Source organism: Girardinichthys multiradiatus, chromosome 18 (genome assembly GCF_021462225.1).
Source record: "Girardinichthys multiradiatus isolate DD_20200921_A chromosome 18, DD_fGirMul_XY1, whole genome shotgun sequence".
In the NCBI taxonomy this organism is placed as follows: Eukaryota; Metazoa; Chordata; class Actinopteri; order Cyprinodontiformes; family Goodeidae; genus Girardinichthys; species Girardinichthys multiradiatus.
This window is the reverse complement of record NC_061810.1, coordinates 37184193-37198145: the sequence shown is the minus strand read 5'-3', so window position 1 is coordinate 37198145 and position 13953 is coordinate 37184193. Positions and strand designations below refer to the sequence as shown.

The 13953-nt window shown below is 36.9% G+C and overlaps 1 protein-coding gene and 1 long non-coding RNA gene across 5 annotated transcripts in view; one reads left to right on the top strand and one right to left on the bottom strand.

Moving 5' to 3' along the window:
- The window catches only part of cadm1b (cell adhesion molecule 1b), a 291883-nt gene that overhangs the window by 131527 nt on the left and 146403 nt on the right, over positions 1–13953 (bottom strand). The gene's annotated exons all lie outside the window — the stretch shown is intronic.
- LOC124884594 lies at positions 7367–13887 on the top strand. Its single transcript, XR_007042473.1, has 3 exons — positions 7367–7520; positions 9471–9517; positions 13538–13887. It is a non-coding gene; the product is annotated as an uncharacterized LOC124884594 (long non-coding RNA).

The following is a 13953-nucleotide window of genomic DNA, read 5'->3' as shown; positions in this document are numbered from 1 at the left end:
TGAGTTTGAGACTACAATTATACGTTTGATAATAATTTAAAAAAAGCATAAGTGTAGTTTTGCAACTTGGCTCTTGTAAACATTATGAATAGCTGGAAAAAAAGTAAAAAAAAAAAAATGCTTTTCCTCCTTTGCTCCTTTCATGTGTTATAACACAGATTTATACTAAAAGCTTCTTCTAAACTTTACTGGCATCATGTCTGAAACTCAAGGCTCTTCTGTGAATAAAATAAATGCATTCCAATATGGACCAATCAACATTTCTTTATAGATTTTGAAGCTAAGTAAAACAGAACAGGTTAAATGTTGCAACGCTTTAAATTTAATCCAAAAGAAATGGGAGAGATCAAAAGGTTTAATTTAAAGGTTTAGCAGCAACAATGTTGCTGTCAGTAGTTTAAATACTATAATGGTGAAACTAATTGTAGGTAAAATAATAACAAAAGGACAAATAATTTGCTTAATATTTAATCAACAGCTAAAATTGGCAGTAATTTAACTCTAAGCACAAACACTGCCTCAATCACTTTTACTGCTTAATGCAATAATGAGCAGGAGCCTAATTTCATGTCTGGATTTGATCAACATAAACATGACTATCTAATAATAGTTTACTCTTGGTGAAAATTTTAATATGTGAATAGGCTTGTGGTTCTGTTATTGTTAAATGCTAAAAGGAGTTGCCCCATTTTCTTAATATTTTGCACTTAATCACCAGATCCGACTGTTTCAGAGAGCAGCGGTGACAGTTTTGTGTAGCTATTTATTTTAAATCTACAGCAGATGACATACTTGTGAAGCTTGTGTAACTTATGAAGCCTATGTGTAGCAATGCACTGCAGATACCTCACAAAACCAAACTTTATGTTCACGCGCTGACTGATAAATTACTCAACTCAAGCTTTAAGAGTCCTCCCAATGATTTTTATCCTTTGCAGAAAAAAAATGGAAAACAATAGTTGCCTGGAAATGTAAGAAAAAAAATCATTAAACTGCAACCTAAGAGATGTAAAACTGAATTGCCTTCACATGAAAATGTCAAGCAGAAATTAATTTGTTGTTATTGTGCTAAAACATGCAAACACTGCTATTGTCCTTTATTCACACTGCATTCAGTCTGCATTCACGCTCCTTCCACCTGGACCACCTCCACACATATTTTGTCTGGTACAAAAAAAAAAAAACACAACACCTGTGGACTGGAAGTGTTAGTATGTGCAGGAGAACAAAAAACAGTTTATAAAGGTGTTGATTTTCACACCTAAAAGGAACAGTTTTGGCGATGCATGTTTGTTGTTTATGCATGGAACTGCCAGGAGTCAACCTAGTCTGGCTTTACCTTCTGGCGCAACATAAAGTCTTGTTTAAGTAATTTAATTAAAAAAGTGAAACTTATATTACATGGATTCATTTCAAACAAAGTAATAAAATAGAAGCTATAATAGGAACATTTTGTTCATTTTTATGATTGAGAGTGTGACAGTTGTAGCAAAGTCTTGAGTATGCCTGTGAGTGGTTGTCTTGTTGCTTGTGCACCTTTTTTTACACTTTTTTTTTTTACACATTTTTCCTTCCACTAAACTTTCTATTAATATGCTTTCATACAACACTGTTTACAGCCAGCTTCTTTAGAGATGGCCTTTAGTGGCTTCACGTCCTTGTTGAGGCCGTCAGTGATTGTCCATTGGACAACTGTAAAGGCTAAAGACTTCTTCATGGATGAGTAATCCATAACATGTATGTATGCAATTTCATTTTTTCATTGGTTTTAGGTAATATTCTAATTTTAAAGAAAATTTAATATGGGTTTTTTTTTTTAGTAATTGAAAGCCATAATCATCCAAATTAACAATAATAAAGCCATAAAATATGACTCTGAGAAAAGAATCTATTTAATACTTGTGCTTTACTTTTTTAGCAGAATTACTTAAATATATTTACTTCACAAAGATATTCTAATTAATGCAGATCTACCTATACCTTTCACATGATAGTATTAAGAGTTCTAATTTATCTAATGTAAAGCAGGGCACACTTTCACTGTGGGGAAACACTTCATGTCTATTTAAGGACCTGGTTCCACAGAACTTCTTCATAAAGTCCCCATCATTTATATAAAACTCCAAATTCTACCCTCCAATCAAGAAAAAAAAAGGGTAAGGTGATGCATTTTTCTTTCTGCTACGTCAGAAAAAAAGACAGCGATTACAGATAAACACTGTTTACAAAATGTTCTAATACTGGCTGCTGGAGATGATGTGATTCCAGTGTTTGATCATAGTCCTGAGGCAATTTTTCAAATCTATCTGCACTACAAAACAGTCTGATGGAAAACACATTTGCTGTGCTCTGATTACAGATTATTACAACCCAATGAACAAACATTTGTCTTGTCAACATCTCCAAAATAAACTACTTCCTCCTGATTGTGATCCGATTTGTGTTTCACCTCATGTCATTTTTCATGTCAAAAAGTTCCTGTCTTATGAGGATTCCTCATGAAATGAGGGAGGCTGCTCAGAGGGCATCCCACTGCAGGCAGGGTCAGAGGGAGAGCTCAAGCACAACATTTATCAACATCTATAAATTTGACAAAGAACTATTACTGAATGTCATGCAGTTCTGTCTCTTTCTTTACGCATTTATCTTATACATTATAGCCTCATAAGCATCCAGGCTGAAATCAGGAGAGGGTACATTTTCAAAAAAACCTATTGTGAAAGTCAAAAATATTGTAAAAGACTTTACTTTGGGAAAAATAGGCTTGTTAGGGTTGAAAAAAAAGGCTTGAATCAATGTGTAGATTCACTGTAATGAACTGGCTTCATTTACTGAATCGCAGACTGGATGTGATCCTTACACAGGATTGCAGGCAGGTTGCGGTTCCTGGACTCAGGGGTGAAATGGGATAAATCTTGGAGAAAGTTGTTCGCTCGGATCTGGCAGAAAGAACCTGGTATTTGGCTGTTTGGATTCGCCTTTGAGAAGCACCAGCAAGACTCTCAAGGCTGACGGAAAATTAAGAGTCAGCCTAACCCAAATAATTATTGTTTTTCTGAATCTGGCTCCCCTGCATGGCCTTGATGGCTGGCTATCTTCAACTTCTCCTGGAAGTTATGTAAACATGACGCTCTGCTCCCTCTGCCCCCTCCCTTCCCTGAGGACATCTGTGGACCTGCTCAGAACTTGGCTGGTTGATGAACATTCCAACGAACCATCAAGGACAATCAATGGCCTCTGTGACAGTGCTTCATGGACTTACTTGCACACACTCACTTGCACACACACACATGCTCAAAATAAACACATGCACCCCTCACACCACCTTCACCGTTCCCGGCATGATGTTGTTTTGTCAACTTGTTGCTTCTTTGTGCTGAGGTTTTTTGCAATCTCAAACTGTATCCTGCTAAGGATAAAGTGTGAAATATGATATTTTTTTTCCTCTACTTACCTAATGTGGCCTCTTTTCTCATCAAGCAAGGGCAGCGCCTGTGAGTGGGCAGCAAAGCCTCGGTGATCCGTCCCCCCCTTGTCTTGTGTCATGATGTATGTTTGGATGGGTTGTACTGGAATTCAAATTTCCCCTCGGGGATCAATAAAGTATCCTTGAATTGAATTGAAGTCAACTTTCAACAAACTTGCTTTACAGATTTTCTATAACATTGTCTTTCAAATGAATTCTACCAAGTTGTGTTAAGTCTACCTTTTATTTATTTAGTGCAGTTGATTTGTACATTTTATTTTGGGTTATGCACTTGCCTGGCTTACCTGTGTTACTTTTAGGTTTTTGTTTGCCTTAGCTTTGTATATATTGTTGTTGAATGATTTAATGGTTACATTAAAATGTGTTTGTTTGTCACTAGTATGAAGTAGCATCAACCAGTAAATAATTGCGAACATTTATAAGTGCAACATTTATCTGTGTTAAACAATAATGCACAAGAACACACAACATGCCAATGTACAACCATCATTCCGTTCAGGAGGAGGACGAACAGGGAGGCTTGTGAGCCTGAGATCACCATCATAACTCTGAAGTTTACAATTATTAGAAATTTATCACATGAAATAATATTGATTTAAAAGCCATTACATGAAGACATTAACACACTATTCTGTTTAACTGTTTCATTTTCCTATAAATTCATTCCTCTCCGTTATAATTTTAATGTCTATGAAATAATAAATGCAATGCATTGTGTCACTGGCTGCGTTTTTTATTTGTCTTTTTCCAATGAGACCCACCCTGTCAAAGCCCTTAGTGGAGTTTTTCATTTTCATTGACAAAGTATTTGATCAATTTATAAATCAATGTATGTTTTATGTGGACAGGAGTTTAAACCATATCAGGTTTGGGAACAATAATGCATTATCACATTACGAAAACATTCTCATAGCCCCAAATCATGGCAGAGAAGGGGATAAAGCAGTGCCACTGCCTGGAAGATAAGCTCTGCAAAATAACAAATCCCGGAGGAATAGTCATAAGCAACCCCAACTAAGTCTTAAAACTCAAAAATTAATTTATTAAGTTTTCCTGCTGGAGAATGAACCTTAGGGTCATTTATCTGAGCTGCAGAACCAAACCAGTAGCTTCATATTGGTTATAATCATAGGAGGGCAGCTCTTACTACCACATGATGACTTTTTGAAAAATAATAATCTTAAGTTATTTATGTATGCATATTCAGAATTCAGTAATTATGATTTATTATTTTTGAATAAAACATAGCTGTTTTAATGGGTGCAGATGTGCTTTTATGACATGTGCTTCTAACATGTTTAGTTTTATTTAAAGGTTCTGCACTTATGTTCCCTTTTAAACTAATCTATTTTTGTTTTTATTAGATGCCACGTCCCTAATTGCCTGAACCAGGCAAGGTTTATTGTGAGCTGAGTGAAGCTGACACCCCACCAACATGAACAAAATCAGGCTGAGTGGTTAGTACTTCATTTGTGCTGCTTTGTGCCGTTAAAATTATTGCTTGTGCTGCTACGTTTTCTGAGATATTAAAGATTATTATTTATGTAATTCAGAGGTCACGATCCCCCCAGTTTGCTCCAAAACAAACCAGGGTGATCTCATTTTTAGTGCTTCGTTTGTGCAATTCAAATATTTGTTTGTGCTGCCATAGTTTCTGAGATATTAATAGTTTTAATTTCGGCCAATGACATTGCCATCCCCCCAGCTTGCTTTAAAATGAACCAGACTAGTCTACTTTTTTAGTGCCTTGTCTGTGCTGGTTTGTGCAGTGAAAAATGTTTGTTTGTGCTGCTATAGGTTCTGAGATATAAGTTTTAATTTCAGCCAATGGCGATATTTGAAATTAACATTAAGTCATAATGGTCGCAGACCATAGACGTCATCAGTTCAGGTCAAGGCATTTGCAGGCTGCAGCAAGTGTTGTCATTGCGCAAGTTTCTACCCAGTTGGACTTCTTTTGAACATGCTGGGCTGGAAAAATAGTTTTGGGCTGGTTGTTAAAATTTGAGCGGCTTTTCACAGCATATAGCGGGTTTTTAGAAAGTATTTCTGGGAAAAGTCTATTAAAAACGGTCATAGTGTGCCAGAAAAGTACAAATGTACTCATTTCCATAAAGTGTCTCTTTGCACCTATATCATTAGTTCATTTATTTTGAAATGTAGAGAATCTTTCAAACTTGACTTCATTAATCAGTGATAGTCATTGGTTAATCAAGTATCACTGTAAACTATACTGGTTAATGCCTAAAGCCCTTTACTTTTAGGCTTTGCCCTGACGTTGAGACAGCATAATGCTGAAGGGGGGGGGAGTACAAAAAAATATACAGAAAGAACTGGCAGGCTGATCTGGAGCTAAAAGCATGGATTGCCCTTGTTCCAGAGGATGACTCAAAAGCTTGTTGCAAGTATTATAATAGAGAAATAACTCCATTAATTAAAAGAACATGGCTTTGGATTCTTTATTGTGAGGCTCAAGAGAGGTTGAGAATTGGGCAGGTTTTACTGAGGTGGGCAGGTTTTACGTTGTGTTTGGGCTCGAAACTGTCAATCATATTTGGCAACCCTGGCTGCAACTTGTAAAATCCATTGCCAAAGTCGATGGTGTTGATGTCTGGCGTAGACCACAGACATAATCAATTAGGATAAAGTCATGTGATAGTCTGAAATTGTTTTCAGTTGTAATATCTCAGAAACAATAACAGCACAAACAATAATTTTAATGGCACAAACCAGCATAAACTAAGCCCTCACCACTCTGCCTGTTTGCCTGAAATTTTCATGGGTGGCTCATCAGCTTCACTCAGTTTTATAGTGCCTTTAATTTATTAAAGTTAGGTATGGAACAGGAGGAATATTCTGCATGAATATTCCTACAAGCAACCAGAGCCTCTGCACTGTTTGCCTAAGCTGGTAGAACAGGACAAGTAATATAAAAAGATGCTTACTGTAAAATAATAAAACAAATTATTTTTAAGACATACACAGAAAAAGGTATAGATTTACTTCAGAGACAAAAGCTCTCATCACAAAGCAAACTTGTCATTGCAAAAATAGGATTTCTTTAAATCTTTAAAATGTACTATACCTGGAAAAGGTTTCATTATATAGTTTCTAAGGTCAAAAATCCTTTTAATGGGATGCTAGAAAAAGTGCCAGAGTGACTGGACATTTTTCCAGTAACCCCTCCCCTTTCCCATCTGCTGCTACACACTGCTGGCCAGCTGGATTAAAGAAAGCCACAACAGTTTTACCTCCCCCACAGAAAAAATATTTATATTTCAGGGTGCAAAAACAGTTAGGATGTTGAAACTAGAAAAAACATGGTGTTGACAACAAAATCCTGTGGGAATTCCACATATCAAAATTATCAAAATCAAAACAATGAACAAATGGTATACATAACATTAATATAACTAATAATAGTTAATTATTACATTAAACAATTTTACTTTCTGTTTAAAAATAAAAGCAATTACATCATGTTTTATTAAAATTTATTGTAAATACTGTGAAACAGTGATAATTATACGCACTTATCAAATCACAGATATCATGCAGGCCCATGCTTGGTACAATGTTTTATCATGTAGTCACCAATTCTGCACTGTACTGCAGTTCAATATATTAGTGAAGGTTTTGTTTGTCTATTCATCATTTATCATCCACCTATGAAAACTATTGAGGTTTTCACACAGTTCCATGCAAATATTTTTCCTGCATTCAGTCAAAGTATAGAATCTAGTGCTTCACGGCTCCGACCATCTCCATGCTGAAGATGCTACTGAGGTGTTCCCTGTTGAATTCTCCCTATTAAGCTGAATGACAAACACTTCAGCAGCTGAAGTGGAGAGGAGGTGCTGGGAGAGAAAAAGTGTGCTTTCCCACATTTCACCCACTTGTGGCTTTCTCTGAGTATTTTCTTTTTCATTTTGCAGCATCACTAGAAGCATTACTCGTTTTGCAGTCTATTTATTAACTTCTGTCTGGCTGCTGGTGGAAGGTAATTTACATTTATCAATGGAGGACTTTACAGGTATGGTAAGATTTCTTTTACATGCTGGTTATTTATGTATCTTTAACCATTTAACTGGCATTGCTGCGTAGGAACTTTTGTGTGCTTCAGATCATTGTTTTACAAAATAATCCAAGGGATATCAAAGGATATCAAAGAGAAGAGATTTCTTGATTTGACAAAGGAATCAAGCCTGGGATGGCTAGTGAAACTGATTTCTGTTTTGCAATGTATTTCAAAGAAAAATGACAAAATAAAGGCTAGTAATGATACAAAACTAATCTTAAAAAAAGGAAATACACCATTCATTCATAACATTAACCACAGTCTGATATTAAAGAAATCCACCTTTTGCCCTTCAAAAAGCTCTGACATGTGAATGGGGCCACACAGTGCTGCAGTGGTAAGCAATGTCCTGGGTTTGAATCCTGGCAAAGGCCAGCATTTTTTGCATGCTTTCCCTATACCTGCATGGGTTTTTTCCTGGTACTATGGCTTCCTCCCACCTTCCAAAAACATGAACATTAGGTTAAACCAGGACTTAGGCATGAGTATAGCTGACTGTGTGATATATTTACCAGCCCCCCCCCTCCCCGACGCTAACAAGGATTAGTCAAGAATAGAAAATGGATGAATGTAAGTAAATGGACAAAGCCTTGAGGTGACTGTATCCAGACCTTCAGAACAACATCAGTCTCTATGGACTGATCTGAGTCCTACTGATGCCATCAGATCCTGTCAAATTAGTGTATAAGAAGTTTGAAGGCCTGCATGAACATCTTTGACTCTTTGTCACATTCTTAAGTAGATTTTGTGAGACCTAATGATGTCCTACTGGGAAAAAAAGACGTGGCCGGGGGTGGCGGTGGATGGATTAAGTCCTGCTGCTTTGCATCTGTTGGGGGTGTTGTTGCAACGTAGGAGATTTTAATTGGGCCTGAAAATGCTTAGGTAGGTGGCGAATGTTATAGAGGAAATGCAGGATGATTATGTCTTTGGTCATATATTCATAAACAAAGACTGCAAGGGATTTCAGAGGTTAAGTTAGGGGGCATCCTTGTGACTACCCGAAAGCAGGTCTGTTTTTTAACAAATCAATGTGTTTTAGCAACACACAGTGTTTACTTGTCAAGGGTTATAATGATATGGATCATACCTTTTGTCCGGCAACAGACCAACGGTACACATGAACTAAGGGGAAGGATTGTTGGGATTTTGAAACCATCTATTTTTAATGGGCTGCAAGGTGGTGCAGTTGGTAGCACTGTTGCCTTCCAGCAAGAAGGTCCTGGATTCGATTCCCAACCGGGGGTCTTTCTGCATGGAGTTTGCATGTTCTCCCCGTGCATGCGTGGGTTCTCACCGGGTACTCCAGCTTCCTCCCACAGTCCAAAGACATGCCTGTTAGGTTAATTGGTCACTCTAAATTGCCCTCAGGTGTATGAATGAGTGTGTGCATGGTTGTTTGTGTGTTGCCCTGCGATGGACTGGCGACTTGTCCAGGGTGTACCCTGCCTCTCGCCCATAGACTGCTGGAGATAGGCACCAGCTCCCCCACAACCCACTATGGAATAAGAGGTAGAAAATGACTGACTGACTATTTTTAATGCTCTGGTATACCTTGATATTGGTAACAGGCATATACCTGGGTATCATATTTACACCAATTAGCAGTAACCGTCATGGCTAATGGGGGAGGAGAAAAAAAGCGGTCATTCGTATGACAGTTGCCTCTCAATAAAATCTTTATTAGAGCAACGACAGCTTCTACCTGACAGCACAGCTACCTACTCTAGGACCACCACAACATTGGAACAATAATGGAGTTCACAAAAATACACAGTAAAGGGCCAAAGATCATGAGTCTGAGATATTTACCGGTCTTCCAAACTCCAAAAGTAAAAAATCTATAAAAGATAAACTGCATCTGTAACCCTAAATTACAGCTAATTTGTTCTTTGTTTTTTACAGTATTTGATGTGGGGAATATGGCCTGCCCTCAGGATGGCACAAATTTGGTGAGTGTTATAAAAAAGGTTATCTGTCAGAAGTACCCTGAATGAGTTTTCTGTAGCTTATTTGTAGGAATATGTGGCAGTCGGTGAGAAATGGATGCCCCCTTGTGTTCCAGATACTCCTGCAAGAAAATGTGACTGTAAAAGGAGGGTGGTTTAAGATGCATACATTTTAATCTAATTCAGCACTAAACTAAGTGGTATTTCATGATTTGTTTTCAATAATTTATTTTAAATTGATTTGGTCAGACCTGGATTAAGTTATTTAAAAAAAATCACAATATTATTACTTATTTAATGGATCAATTAGGTATAGCATAAAAAGTTACTGGTTTTTGCAGTAAGGGATACAGAAGAAGGAGTTTGCCCCAGGCATCCTTAATTCAAGAACCACAACTGTTCTTTTACTATGCACTGAAAGGTCCAATTTGTTTTTGTTGTGAAGGTGGAACACATTTAGAACTAGTTGTAATGTTAAACCTAGTCATTGTAAATTCAGTGTTTGCTTAAATGTGCTTTTATTATCTTTTTAAATCTTACTCTTTATTTTATTTATTTGTCATTGCCATTGTACATTCCAATGAAATTTGTCTAGCTGAGCATTTTGGGGGTGTTGCTCAGGAAGCCAGAGTGGTAATCAGTCAGATTCAAACCAGGTACTTGCAGCCTTCTCAGAATGCAAGCACGCTGCTGTAACCGCTAGATTAGTTAGGAGTATCATGATATTTTAGGACATATTCATGCTGCAATGAAAACATTACTCTAAAAACTAATTTCACCACTCACAAAGTATGTAACTTTTCAAACATAAACATAAAGAAGAGAAAAATGACATGAACCTGTAAAATCACAAGTCAAAATCAAATCTAAGTGGTCAGATAAACAACCAACTTAGGCACAATGTCTGAATTTTCTTATTTCTAGAAAAGCTGGCATCTCTTATAATAGGCCTGGCCCAAATCAATGAGGCAAGCAGTGTTTAAGTTTCTGTAGTCATATACGTATATGCAGTTTAATACTTTCTTCTTGTTCCACTACCAAGATTTGTCCCCTACTGGCATTCTAATTTAATGTATGACCTCTTGCCAGAGAGTTTTAAAAGTCTTCAGGCAAAGTTCCAGCAGCTTTAAGTCTGGCCAGTGACAGATGAGCTGCAGAGGCAGAAGCAAGGCAGCTTGCCCAGGGCAAACCACAGAGCTTTGGTCAGCCTGCAGGGGTGGACGTCTGTTACAGCAAGAGGCAGGAAAATGTGAGTGTAAAACTATTTTTTATTCGACAATATGGCACTGTCCTTTCAAGACAACCTCCAACGTCAGCATGCATCAGCAACTAAACAATCCTAGATAAATACCATACAAGAAGGTTTCTGTTGTATGATTCTCAGCCAAGACATTCTGTTGGTCTAAAATAAAAAATAAAAATTCATATACATTTAATTAGTCACCTGTTCACCTGTGCACAAACACAGTATGAAAACTGTTCTTCTCTTGCATTGAAACAAGTTCACAATTAACTGGATGATCAGCACAGTCAACCTGCCACAGATTCAATGGGTAATGACACCAAAGGGAGACATTATATGTGCAACAAGACAAGCCATGCTACCCTCTGGTGTTACTAATTACTACCACAGAATATTTTTTTTTGTTGCTGGAATGAGCCAGAGCTCATTTAGTAATTGGATATGCAAGCAAGAAAGGGAATAATAGATTTCAAGAAGTAAAAGGGCTGTTTTGCATATGAGGGGGAGCAACTACTTTGCATATTGCAAGGGTTATACTTAAGTATGCTGGTCATTTTGTTTTCACTCATGAATGGGCTTTTATGTTTGTATTATGTATGACATGCATGAGGACACCTGTTTAATGATTAAGAGGCATTTTTAATTGCAAATATTATGAATCTGTTTTGAAAAGACTGCCTTATGTTTCCTAAAATCAGTCCAGGCCCAAAACACTTCAGTAGTTTACTACATACAACCATTTAGCAATTTAGGAAAGACAAATATGGGAATAGTATGCCCTTGGAAAGGTTTTAAAGGCATACAAGCAAGGGCTGCAATGAGATTCTCAAAGTAGAACTGAAACAATACTATACTATCACTGTACCTACACAAAAATCTAAAAGTAAAGTATATATTATGATCAGTTTGCTCTTATTTTAACCAGAGAAGCAACAAAGCTTCCTACCACAGTTAAAATAATATAAGGTACTGATATTTTCAGTAAAGTTTATGTTATTTAATACATTTAATGCTATTTGGTTTTAGATACATAGACTTAAATGATAAATATTGTTTTTTAGAACCAGAGAACCTGAAATCAGTCTGAATCAGTCTCTTCATTGTTTATCAAAGCAAAAGGTAATACTATAACCCTTTTCTGACACAAAAAAACGCATTTAAAGCATCTCACCCTCCAGACTGAATATGCACTTTTAAAAATGGATGATGATGTAGCATATGTTACTAAAAGAGGACCCCGACAAAAACAATGTTTTCAATGAGAATATGTTGAATGGATGCAAGGTCACTTATTTCAGACACAAAAATGATGGTTGAGCACTTTTCCTACAAGGATCATCTATGCAGAAAACATGGCCAAGTTCTGTGGAAGTAAACACGTGAAGGAGACAGATTTCTCCTCTCTTGGAAACAGGTTTGCCCTTAGGAGTATGAAACAACCGAAATCTTGAATTTAAAGGAAAGAACAATCTGAACCTGAGAGAGGGGGACAGACCCAGATCCTGTAATAGCTATGACCTCAAGCAGGGAATCAAAAGCCAGATGAGGCAAATGTGAACATATTTTTTAGAGGGTTTTTTACTTTGTGTATCCTCTGTCAGTACAAAAAAGATTGTACAAAGTCAATAACCTCTATGGTTAAAAGTTTTTGCTGCATCTTTTCCCACAATTATAAGCTTTAGCTGTAACTGTTTTTTTTTTTCTCTTTCTAAACCAAATGAAGAAGAGACAGCTGCTTTCCGATTTTAAATAAGTATCTCAACTTTCAACCAACACTTGTGTGGCCTTAGCTTGAAGTGACTTTCCACAGGTACACAACATTAGTAGAAAACTAACTACAGATGGACTTATAAAGTTGGAGTGACATTACAGATGGACTCTTCATAATAGCATTTTTGACAACTACATTTTTGTAGCATAGTTAAGTTCTCATGAGTAAAATTGACTGATTGTATGGAGAAAATTAGACTTGCACTCCATGTTGGTGAGCATGGCTCACTAATATAAGGAGGGTAATTTAAGTGAGACAGGTGTTGTCGGGAGACATCTGAGTGCTAACATATGCCCATGCAGATAAGATGAACAATGCTGGTTTTCAAATAATGCTTTGTTTCAGACACGTAAATAAACATAGCTTATGAACTGCAAGCTAGAACACAAATGAAAAGGCACAACTGTAAAGAAATATGATATACACCTGCGATGGATTGGTGACCTGTCCAGGGTCTATCCTGCCTCTTGCCCGTAGACTGCTGGAGATAGGCACCAGCTCCCCTGTGACCCACTATGGAATAAACGAGTATAGAAAATGAATGAATGAATGCTCTTCAACCAAAAACATAGAATAAAGCCAAGATATATTTAGTAATACTCTTTAAGTGCTTATTGTGGACTATATTCAACTTTATTTATGATTGTTCTCTTTATAGAGACACACAAGTATAACTGCCTGAGCTATCTGCTCGGCTTGTTATCCTTGTTATACTCGGCTTTACTCCACATGTCATGTAGAGTAAATGAATGTGGACACTCTTCATAAACTTAAAATATTTCTAAATAGTTTAAACTCTGGCCATTGACACTTCCTCTGGCATCTAATTTAAGGGCTTTTGAAACTTGTCACGATTTTAAAAGCATTACTCGTAACAACTTTGATCCTGGTAACTGGCCCCACCCTATTATATCCTCTGACTTGCTGCACTTTATTAGCATCACATTTAGCGGCGATTAACAGCAGATTTCCCATTGTCTTCTCTCTGTCCGCTTTCTCTTTCACACAGGCACAGTCTGTTATTGCAGCCAAGTGCCGGATGGAGTCTGCCCTCAAGTTTTGCCATTATCAAGACACTCGATAAAATGTTAACAAAGAGCACATTATAAAGCTAACGGGGGACAGCTGGTACAATCTTAGCAAAGAAACAAGTGGAGATGTCAGACAGTCATTCTGAGTCACTGCCAAAAGCCACAATATGGTCAGTGAAATTGCACTGCATGGATGATTTACTTTTCTGTGAAACAAAAAGACTTGATGACTTGGAAGAACATAATGGGGAGTTGTTTTCATTGCTCTGCACTTTGACTTGTAATCATTTAAATTGACAAAAACAAATAAAAAAAACTTGCCCTAGAATAGTCTTTCTCCTGAAAGTTTTGTTTTTATGCTTTGCTTGCTTATTTCTATATTTTTTTACACCAC